At 35.6% G+C, this 12893-nt stretch overlaps 1 pseudogene; it reads right to left on the reverse strand.

Moving 5' to 3' along the window:
• LOC108712322 overlaps positions 1 to 12893 on the reverse strand; it is a 144403-nt pseudogene that overhangs the window by 117441 nt on the left and 14069 nt on the right.

The raw sequence follows: 12893 nt of genomic DNA on the forward strand, positions 1-12893 counted from the left end.
TATATATATATATATATATATATATATATATAAATAAATATAAACTGTTATAATAGCAGTGGCAGTCATGTAAGCTATAATATTTTAGAAATAAGTGAGGCAGTTGACTGCCTGGTATTGTATTGTGAGTTTTTTTCTTCTCTCTTTCACTCCTGGGGTATGCTCTTAAATATGATCCCTGGATCTTCTGCTGGATCTTTGCAAAGTGTTTTTTTTTTTTAAGTCTCATTCTCCTATTTAGCAGTTCAACATTCTACCACCTATGCCTAACAGCCGCAGAGAACTGATAAACTCATAGCTCAGTAGCAGGCAAGTAAAATTAAATTAGATGAATGAATAATTTGTTGGGTTCAGGTACAAATGGAACATTAAGGATAAGTTCAATATATGTGTAATAGGGAGGTAGTACTATGAACCCTATGGGGACATAAGAATTAGCTTGGATACTGTTAACATTTATTAGTTAAAAAATATATATATTAAGGTTAATTGTGCACTATTGTTTTGTATGATAAAGAGAACTGAAATAAGCTTTATAAAGTAAATTATATGATATCTTGCTTTCAAAGTGAAGCTATTAGTATGTGGAACAGTACAGTCCCATTCTGTACTTGCGTTAGAATCTGACCCCATTTCATTTACAGACTTTCTCTCCTCTCATGTCCCTATTTGTCTCATTTAATCTGTTAAATGAATGAATAGGGTGCTAAGAAAGCTATACTTAGACATCAGCACCTGATTTTCTCAGCCAGATAACTGTAGACCTGATATTTGATGCATAGAAGCCACATACAAAGCACTGTTTCTGCTTCTCTTTAAAACTAAACATACTTATTTAAAGACAAACATTTCCAGAGAAAGAAAAAAAAAAAAGGCTGACACCCATTGACTTTATTATTATTATTAACATGTATTTATATAGCGCCAACATATTGCGTAGCACTGTAAAGTAAATGTGATTATACAACTAAATCACATGAATTATATACATAGAACAAATTATATACATAGAACAAATTATATACATAAAACATAGAACTTCAACGTGTTTCACAAAATTTTGCGCCATTTCACGAATTTCGCAGTAAATTTGCAAAGTTTTCGGCACAGATTCACCCATCACTAGTGGTATTGTAACAAACAAAAAATACAAGCTTATTAGAATGGAGGAACCTTGTGTCTAAGGAAAAACAATGTATTATTTGTATTAGTGGTTATATGTTATCTCACTGGTAACCCAGTATAATACATACTGTATATAAAATTGTATTCTTTATATTTATTTAAACAATACAAGTCCTAAAATGAGGGTTACTGGCACTGAAACTAATTTATCCATATTCCACAGATGTTGCTATATGTACAAGGAGAGAGGCCGGCACAAAAAAAACTACACACCACTGATAATACAAACGGGACTGAATATTTTTCAAACATAATTTGTGAATATACATAATACTGTCGAACAAATTCCTGAATATGCAGTAGATGGAGCTCAATTTATTTCGGATTCATCTCTATATACCAGGGATGTCCTTCTGAAATTGTTGGAGACCAATTTGCATAAGTAGGTAAAGTTAATGCCTGACACCATTGTAAACTAAAGCAGAAAAGCACCATATACTTTAAAAGTTAGATAATGACTGTAATTCCTTCTGCTTTTAAATGTTTAAACTAAAATTTTCAGACAGCCCTAAATGTGTCCCTTGCTCTTCCACTTAAATATATAACCACTAAACACTTTTTCAGATTTGCTCAGTCTGAATTCCATAAAAAGATAACTGTGATAGATGGGACAATAAAGTATTCTAGTAGCAGTACAGTATGTAGAAATTGCTGGCTACTTAGCATTCCATTTGTATATCAACCTTGTGGTCTTTTAAATACTGAAGTGCAAATTATAGTGAGTGCCATTAAATTAAATCAAGCTGCTAAACAGAATATCCATCATTCTGTTTCATTCATAAAGCTGTCAATTCTAATGGGAAATTGTCATGTATGCCAGTCTGGCTATGTTTCCGAGTCCCAGTAATTCATTCTATGAATTGAATACACATTTCTATTTTGTATATAAGGATTTGACATACATAGGTAAAGCCTTTTTTTCTTGATTTTGAGGGCCAGGTAAGATCAAGCGCCTTTTGATCTCCAGAAACTGGCCAGGGCCCCTTGTACTTTTTTAAAAGGTTACAAATATATGAAAACATTGCTCTATCAAGCATTCACTGATCTAAAAATATTTGGGGCAGCCAATAACATTCTCTCCAAACCTGACTCTAACTTACCTTCACCCTAGATTTCCAGGACTATGCACAAGGACAGCCACTTTCTTCCCAAACCTCACTATAATGGACTTTCAGTCTAGGCTTCCAGGACTATTTACAAGGGCTGCCAATAAGTGTTCTCTCCAAACCTCTCTCTCTCTATCTCTAACTGATCTTCAATTGAGGCTTGCAGGAATAAATATAATTAGCAAATTAGCATTCTCTATAAATGTGACCTTAGCTAGACTTCAGATTGTGCACTGGTTAATTTGGCCAAGTCAGTAGCACTTCCATTATACTTTAATACATTTTTACTCAGCCCTAAGAGTGCTCCCACAACCCCCCTTTTCAGTGTTGGACTGGGACACCAGTGGCCCACCCAAAAACTTTGACCAGGGGCCCACCAATTAATCTTAGACAAGGGGCCCACTCTTAGTAATATTATTCTTCCTCTCCTCACTCAACCTCTATTCTCCTGGTCTCTTTTCTTTACATGTAATATAATTTATTATTCCATCTATTTAGTCTCTTTGTTCTCATACAAACAGGGAATGACCATGAAATAGGCCGAATGTTTAGCAGCAGGAGGGCCCACTGACACTTGGGCCCACCCGGACTTTTCCTGGTATCCCGGTGGGCCAGTCTGACACTGCCCCTTTTTTTTAAATACACCCCAGTAAAGGACCCAGGAGTACACAGTCTTCACAGTTTAGAAACCACTGTTTTAAGGCAACAACAAAAGGCAACAAAATTAACAAATTAATATTTTACAACATTTAACAACTGTATTATGTACATCAAACAGTAGTAAATTAAAAGAAAGGTTTTCAATACAAACACTTGAAAGTCCCCTTTTCCCTATGAACAGAACATTATCTATCCAATAAATAGTATTATATAATATTAAAAAATAACTTGTGATCTAAAAATTCGCTGCAGCCATTTTCCTGTTTTGTAGAAAAACAACAGTTTTGCAGCCTCTGGGTTTGTGTTTCTGGAAAGAATGACACCAGAAACATTTATTTCCTTCTACACAATAATTCAGCACAATCTGAGAGAGCACAGTGAGGGCAATACCATCTCCAGCTGCTGATTACATCAAAGGTTTGCAGCACAAATTCAATTTTATGATGTTAATCTTAGCCTGCCACTCAGAAATTTTCTCTCAGGGATATGATTTTTTTTCTGTGGATTTAATTTTAAGAATGATTTTCTTCTTCTTCAATCAATAAAGATTTGTTTTCATCAAAAGACTCTATCTTGGCAGAATTCAATTAGCCATTTCAGTCTGTTTGGTGACATAATATTAATTAAAATGTTTGCATCTAAAATGGAAAATTGGGCTCAACACACTTTATATGCAGTTATTTCCTCCTACAGAAGTATTTGCAGTATTGCAACACTTTAGTGTACATTGAGAAGTTATTGGGGATCTACCTAGAAAGTCCTCAGGTTTAATAAACTGTGCTCACTGTCCTGACTGTGAAGAACCCCCTACGTTGCTTCAAAGAACTTTCATTTAAAGCAACGTAGGGGGTTCTTCACAGTCAGGACAGTGAGGTTGTGGAATGCACTGCCGGGTGATGTTGTGATGGCTGATTCAGTTAATGCCTTTAAGAATGGCTTGGATGATTTTTTGGACAGACATAATATCAAAGGCTATTGTGATACTAAGCTCTATAGTTAGTATAGGTATGGGTATATAGAATTTAATTAAAAGTAGGGAGGGGTGTATGTATGGATTCTGGGTTTTCATTTGGAGGGGTTGAACTTGATGGACTTTGTATTTTTTTCAACCCAGTTTAACTATGTAACTATGTGCTAAGGAAAATAATAAATTGGTGTTTTAATGAAGTTGTGAAGCCTCTGTGATATAGACTGTTAAGGTACTTATAGTTTGTATAGAAATGTTGTTGCCTGACTTTGGATTTGCACTGTTTTCATAAAGATATGGCAAACTTTATTCATGAATGTGGTGCACGTGACACACCATTTAACTCATTGACAGAAATGTGTCATTATGTCAAAGACACAATTTACAGTTATTTATTGTTTTTTTATTTATTAATGATCTGTTTATCTATTATTTATGTAGTGTCAGTACATTTATACTGTGCTGTACAGATATTATACATATTACTATTCATATTGCTAATACATTTCTTATCTAAATATCTAATGAAGCTGCTTGCTACCCATTTCTTTAGGCCAACACACACATAATACATATTTGCTACTTTACCCCCTTGTGGTGATTTGTCACCAACTGCCTTAATAGAAGCTTTGAACATTGCCAACACATGAAAATATGTGCCAAAACAATGGCCATTTATCATCTGGTGACCACTGCCCATGCAGGGCTTTCTGCAATGCTGATCCTATAGTGGATGGCCCATCACACTTCCTTTTGAAGTCAATAGTAAGCAGTCTGTAACTGGTGGTGGAAATTTTGTTTCCCACAAGTAATTATGATCAATAGACCCTGGGGGTTCACTTAAAATCTATACTGAATTTTGTTTATACTGAACCGTACTTACAGTCTTGCATGTACCACAATACATTGCTTTTAGGGACATATATAATATATATAAATGTCTCTTGAAGGTGGCAGATTCCAACCAGCAATGGGTCATTCCATTTGTCATGATAAGGTGCACAGGCAGGCATGACATGTTGTGCTGTTGACTTCTGATAATTGTGGAGTTATGGAGGAAAATATTTGTTCCTTTAAAGGGGCAGTTACTGTAATTCTCTTTTTCAATATTAGTTCTACAAATACACCTCATGCTGATCCTACTTTTGCCTTTTGTTTGTATTATGAAATATGTATATTTATATTATTTCTTGCACTCAGCAGATCTAGATAGAAAGTAAAGTCAAAATCTACTCCCTGTCTATACAAGCACACTCAAAACAAATTACCAGTCAGCTCAGAAACATAAGTGGAAGATTTGCTCTGCTTACCTTTTTTTTTAAAGGTATCCCAAACCTGTTATGCAGAAAGCTCTGAATTATAGAAAGTCATCTCCCATACCTATCGCCCAAAGAGTTCATTTTAAGAAAACAAGGCATTCCTTTTCTCTGTAACAAATAATACAGTATTTTGTGCTTGAGGGTAACGTACTGTAGCTACTGTACATTAATTCATATTGGTGGAAAATCAAACCTTTTGGGTTTATGTAATGTTTAAATGATTTTTAGCTGACTTAAGATATGGTGATTTAAATTATGGAAATATACCTTATCTGAATATATAGTATTTATACAAGCCTGTAGTTCAGAATTCACCCCGCTATATGCATTCCTCCATGCCAATTCACAGAAAAGCACAAATATATCTACTGTTAAACCTAATTTAAACTGTATCTCTGCCTGGCTATGTTTTCCTATTAGTTTCTTGTTTGCTGAGTTACATTAATTTATTTGCTTGTCAAAAACTGAATACCAGTGTCCTTTGTACAAATTGAACTATATTTTATCAAACCACAATAAGAAGAAGTAACAGTCCATGAAATTAGTTACCTGGGAGCACCACGATGTGTGACTTCTCCTCTGTGTGCATCACGTTTTGGAAAAGTACCCCGGACAAAACTTCATAGTCGAACTTGTATGTAGAAACACGGAGCACCACAGGAATGAAGTCGAGTATTAATAAAAGTCCAAAAATGTATTGATCCATTAAAATCGGCACATCATGATAGGAACAGTTAGAGAACCATAGGCTTAACGTGTTTCGTGGCTATCCAGCCACTTTCTCAAAAGCATCAATACATTTTTGGACTTTTATTAATACTCTTGACTTCATTCCTGTGGTGCTCCATGTTTCTACATACAAGTTCACAATAAGAAGTAGTGATGGGCGAATTTAGGGTGTTTCGCCTCGCCGAAAAATTTGCGAATTTTCAGCGAAATTCACGAAATGGCAAAAAATTCACAAAACGCTGCGCCTGGCGAATAAATTGGCCTATCACTATTAAGAAGTGCAATAAAATCAGAGCATACCTTGGTTGGATGATATGTACAGTAACTCTTTATAGAATAACCTTATGTGCAAGTTAACAGTGTTATGGGATGCACTAGATGGCAATCCATTGTTGTGAGGATAAACAATGGTGGAATCAGACACTAAACAAAGACACAGTGTACAATTAAATGCTAACCTTTCCTGTAGGCACAATAGGTAACACACATACAGTACACATTGTTTTACATGCTAATAATCATACAAAATATGATAAATGTTTAATAAATGTATTTTAAGGGGTAGCATTTCATCTCAAGGAATAGAGAACTCATTGTAAGCTAGCCAGAGACGGCACCTTCTTTACTATAAACGTTGCATGAAGAGTTATTGTGCACACACAACCATCTGAAGGCTTTTCTCCTTTCTCCAGCCCTGCAGATCTCCGTTTGACTTATAACGTGTACTTTATTATATGGCCTTTTTCCTGACAACTAAAAGCATTTTCCTAAAATTGTATCAGTGTTTTTGCTTTCATTTAGAAGGATCAGCTATGGAATGTATCAGATCTGACAAACTGTATGGAAGCCTTTAGCATGTGCAGGGCCTACCAGGCTCCCATTTCAACGGTATATTTGTGTGTGACTAAAATCAAAAGCATTGCATGCCAATGTAGTAATGCTTGTCAGAGTGGGGTAATTGGGCAATAGTCCCCTATCTGTGGAGTGTGCTGGTGCATCTCCGTGTAAGGGCCCCAGGAGGTAAGGTTGAGTGAGTCCATTCACTTCTACTTGCCCATCCATGTGCAGTGCATTTGGGTGGCCAGCATGGCGGTGGCCTGTTGGTTGAGTAATTGGTAAGGCAAGCATTCCTGTTGGGTTGATGCTATGCTACATTTACATGAGTTTTATATTGATGTGGTTAATAATGCTGCAGCCTTTTAAACTCCATCCTTGGCTCCAGGTGTCCTTATTGTAATCATTCTGTTATATACAGGATTAAGTGTAAATGGTAAGGCTGGTGGCCTTAATGCTACCCATTGACCAGGCCATATATGATGCATTTCATACCTAGCCAGAAACATCCATGTTTAAGACAAAACCAAGAAATAGAAAATAAGTTGAAAGCCTTGTAATATCAAATATGTTAGCTAGTAGCACCAAACTTTATCCTTTAAACATGTGGTCTGGTAATGCATTTTGCACAAGTATGGTGTTGCTGAACTATAACTATAATCATGCAAGAACATTAGAAGGGAGAGTTTAGCCCAATACAGTATGTTGCTTATGACACAGTTCTGTACTGTAATAGTTACTGGAAATACCTACCAATAAGGACCCTATATCACAAAGGGGGTTTTCTAATCTTCCAGGATAAGCATTGTTTTGCTATTTTTTTTTTATTCTATATGATATACTATATTATATACAAAAGAAAGACGATAAGAATGTCCCATTATCCCTTGGACTTTTGTTTGACTTTTTTTTTTTCATTTTTGGGATTATTGTATTCTATCATTGTGTATTAGTGTCAACTGATAGATGCCTACTAGTCTTGACAGTATTATGCATGCTGCTGTTGAATGGGACAGAATAACCTAATCTTTTAAGTAGGATTTATCATTTGATGGCAATGTATTTAAAGTGGAGCATGTAATGTTGAAAGAATTGAGACAACAGGAAAGAGATACAATAGAGGGTCATTTTGTTTTTACATTGTAAGATTGCTGCATGATTGCTGCATTTTCTGTAGAATGGTTTCCATTTCTCTGCCAAATAAGAAATAATGAATTATGACATCACCAACAATCAATAATAAATAGGAATTGTTTCTGTCATGCAACCATTTCCCGGTAGCATTTTAAATGAATGCAGCACACACAGTGTCAGTTGGTATTCATTATTATAAGTAAAGCAATGTTAAATGAGTTAAGCCCTTGTCAAAAGTAAAATGCAGTGAATCAGGATAAAGAGCATCATTTCATTGTGTGGCTTTTTTTTAACCCTCTCAAAGGTGTTCCTAGGAGTGACTGTAAGAGGAGGGTACAGGAATTAAAGGGGACTCGTCACCCAAAAAAAATATTCAAAATCCTATTTTATAACATTAGTCAAGCAAAACAAACTTTAATTACACTATATAAATTATTTGTATCTTGTTTGCTTCAGTCTGGGATTTCAATATGATAGAAAGCAGGCAGCAGCCATTTTGCGCACACTGTTACAGTATTAAGACAAGCCTTGCATCATCTCAAATTCTTGTTTGTGCTTCAGAATGGGGGACCCAATGTCCATCCCCATGCCCTGGCTACACAATTAAATGGTAAAGAGAACGGGGGAATATGTGGAGAGCAGTGACATCTAGGAAGTGCTGAATAGTGATGGGCAAATTTATTTGCCAGGCTCGAATTTGCGGCAAATTTGCGAGATTCACCACCGGCGGATAAATTCATTAAACACCCGCGAAAATTCTCTGCCGAAAATTCGCCGGCGTCAAAAAAAATGGACGACGGCGTCCGTTTTTTGGACGGAGCCGCATTTTCGGCAAAAAAAAACAGACGCCGGTGCCGTTTCGCTAATTTTTCGCTGTTTCTCGAATTTCAAATTTTTCAGCGAATCGAAACGCCGCAAATTCGCCCATCACTAGTGCTGAATGGAAAGTACAAGTAATTGTCTGCCCCGCCTCTATGCCCAGGGCATATTTATTTACCAGTAGGTCTTTCCAGCTGACAAGAGGTCATCTATTCCGATTAGAAGAAAGGAGGTTCCGTCTAAATATTCAGAAGGGGTTTTTTTACAGTGAGAGCTGTGAAGATGTGGAATTTTCTCCCTGAATCAGTTGTACAGGCTGATACATTAGATAACTTTAAGAAGGGGTTGGCTGGCATTTTGCAAGTGAGGGAATATAGGGTTATGGAATATAACTCATAGTACAAGTTGATTCAGAGTCTAAATGCCATTTAATATAATGTTAACTATATGTTGCTTAAGTATTCATTTTGGAGTTAGAGTTTTCCTTAAAACAGCTTGCTTATTAAAATCTTAAGTGAGTTTTGGATTTAAGGCCACATGTATAGTCGGCGAATGTTTCACAATATATGTTTTTGGTACAGATTATAACAAAATGATGAAATCTGTAAGACAAAAAATGTGATAGGTCTCCAGTTGGAGAATTCTGTTTCATAAACGACTTTAATATGTAAGTTCATTATTACCTAGTCATTTTACAAATAAAACAAAGAACTGGTTTGCTTTGTTGTTCTCCACTATAATTTAGATTTATAAGAGAAGTTGATTAAAAAAGGTTCATCTAAAATTGTACATGACTGTTCGCACAGGCTTCCAACATAATTCCTATGAATCAGCAGATGTCATACTGTTGCAATCTCTGATGAAGACAACAGCTGTCAGAGGAAATGTTATACCTCATTGCAATAGGAAGGTCATTAGATAAAAGCCATTATGGTCAGAGCATGGATCACAGTTAGTGAGCCAGAGTAACTCATACATTCAATCAAGGTCTGTGCTTTAACACCCTGAAGTGACCCCTGATGTTGGCCTAAATGGCAATCATTCAGATGGTAACACACACGCATTACATTAATCTGTAAACAATCAGATTAAACATTTGTGAACACCACAATTTGGTCTATGGTTTTGATTCAATCAGGAAAGATAAAATACAATAAAAATAAAGCATGTAGCAACAGATATGAAATGTAAAACTATACAACATGTAATATATATATATATATATATATATATATATATATATATATATATATATATATATATATATATATATATAAACATATATATATATATATATATATATATATATATATATATAAACATATATATATATATATATATCTTATAACTTAGAACAGTGATCCCCAACCAGTAGCTCGTGAGCAACATGTTGCTTCCCAACCCCTTGAATGTTGCTCTCATTGGCCTCAAAGCAGGTGCTTATTTTTAAATTCCAAACTTGGAATTACATTTAATTGTATAAAAACTAAGTATAGTGCCAAGGAGAGTCTCCTGTAGGCTGCCAGTCCACATAGAGGCTACAAAATAGCCAATCACAGCCCTTATTTGGCACACCAAGGGACTTTTTCATGTATGTGTTGCTCCCCAACTGTTTTTACATTTGAATGAAGCTCATGGGTAAAAAAGGTTGGGGACCCCGGACTTAGAAGGTTCATGTATATACATTTATGTAAATATTCATGTATATGATCTTGTCTTCCTTCTGCATTTCCTTGTAGATACTGGAAATGATAGCAATAAAACATCTACTCTTAATCTTAATCTACTCTTAATCTACTCTTCTTCTAGAAAAATAAACCTGTCACTGACAATTTTAGGGAAGTTTGACAGGAGTAGAAGGTAATTGCTGGACATTTCATTTAACATCAAGCCTTTGAAGAGCTAAAAGCATCATATACTCTCCAAAGAGTAAAATATGGCCCTTTAATTCATAAATAAAGAAAGAGTTGCTGTATGCCATACATTGCATCAACCCGATACTTACTTGATCATAAAGGATGTATGGCTCTAGCTCACCAGTATGGAAAACTGCAAATACAGTTTCTGGCATGTTTGAGCATCAGATACTTTCAAATAATATCAGAAAATTACTAGTGAATTTGAGCTTTTTCTATCCTGATGACTATAAGTGATCACCACAAGAGTGTTATGATTCATGTTTTGCATGAGAGCTTTGCAACAGATGTATGAGTGGTTACTACATCCCAAACAGTATACATGGTTTATAGAAAGTCCATGGGTTTGTTATTTACTTTATAGCACATAGTTGGGTCAAGATCTTTCTCATCCAGCCTTAATATCAGCACATTTTAATATATAAAAAGTCCATCTCGGCTTTTATTAATGTTTCTTTAGTGAAGCAAATTCCCAGAGTGTTAATACAATAAAAGCTGCAATGTTTGAACTAGGTCTAGCAACAGAAAGAAACCAGAAGGCAGCATGCACTGGTCATTTACTGGTAACCTGTAGGGAAGCAAATACCTAATGACTGCTATGGGTTACTGTTACTAGTTCTGAAGCAGACTTTGCAACTTTTATTGCATTAGTGTAATGACCATGTTATCAGGAACCCTGTTCAGTAAATGCACAGGTGAACCCTTGGGTTCCGGTGTTCACCAAAGCCCTTTTGGGCTCCCGGGCTTTCTGCTGCGGAAGCCTACAAGGAAGTGCGTTGCTGGAACATAAGCAAGATACAGGCAGGGATGAAGAGTAGGCGTAATCAGAGTCAGGTGAATAGTTCAAGGCAGGCAGCAAAAATCATAGTCAACGATCAGGCAGAAGTCAAAACCAGGAAATCAAGAAGTAGAAATTATGCTTGAGCAGGTACAGGTAAACTGAAGCCTAGCTTGGGCACTTACCAAATTGAGATCAGGCTCTTTAAAGAGGATTTAGCTCTAAGTTTGAATTCTCCAGGCGCTTCTTACAATTAGCTTATTTTCTTATGCCTTAAGATAGATGCTAATTATAGTATTTTGGTTCAGTATAAACTAAAATCTAATTCAGTAGTCCACACAGGAACAGTAGCGGAACAGTAGCGGAACAGTAGCGGATTACTATGGGGGGGGTCTATTTGTGAAATTGCCAAGAACCCATGGCTCTGAAGGGCCCAAATCCTGAATCAGCTCTTAAATAAATGACTGATATATAGGTATTACATCCCTGAAAACATGTAAGAGTGGCTGAATGCACACTTCTCTAAAGACAGTTTGGAGCTGAGCAATGATATTGGACTGTCTCCAGTGGGCTCTAAGCTAAATTATAAGCATATAATACAATTCAATTATTACCATGCAGTTGCAAGAGGGTGATGACAGGCTAACATCTTTATGTTTAAGATGCTGGATCCAGGAGTGTCAGTCCAGCCAGGTGGTAAGGAATGGCAGCAGGTTGGGAGAGAAGAAAAAAGAACATGAAAAGTGACTGAAAAAAGAACATGACATATTAACCAGTATCACACAACCAGAATGGAATAGTAGAAATAAAGAGTAAAGGAGATGACTCAAAGTAGATGAAAATCAAAGTAGAAAACACAAGTGAGGGTGTGATCCACAGGAAGAGGTGAGCTGATGAGTAAATATGGAAAGTTAGAAATTCTTAAGGAAAATTATATTTATAATGTTAAGAAATAGTAGGTAAGGGAAGCACATATAAGCAAAAAAATTATACTAAAGAAATAAAGGAAAAAGAAAAAGGTTAGCATGCACATTTTGGGGGTTATTTACTAAAATCTGAATATTTCTCATGATTTTATTAAAACCATTTCAACCAAACTCCCATCCACATTTTTACCTTATTTATCAATAAATCAACTAGAAAAAATCTGGTGTGGGAAAGTGAAATTGTGAAATTGTGAAAAAATCCAAAGCGAACGATTTTTTTTGAATTTGTTGATTTTCAGGATTATGGCTTGAAAACCACAAATTATTCAGATTATCGTACAAAACCCAGTGTAAATCATGATATATTCCAATTGTAAAAGTGACATCTGCCACTGACTTCTACATGACATGACAGGTTTAAGATGGAGAATTTTTTATTCAGACTTTTAGCAGACTTTTTTCTTAAAAAAAATGGTTGTTTCCCCTTTAAGCTCAGAAAAAAATCAGACTTTAGTAAATA

The sequence above is a fragment of the Xenopus laevis genome, chromosome 3S (assembly GCF_017654675.1).
Source record: "Xenopus laevis strain J_2021 chromosome 3S, Xenopus_laevis_v10.1, whole genome shotgun sequence".
Classification (NCBI taxonomy): Eukaryota; Metazoa; Chordata; class Amphibia; order Anura; family Pipidae; genus Xenopus; species Xenopus laevis.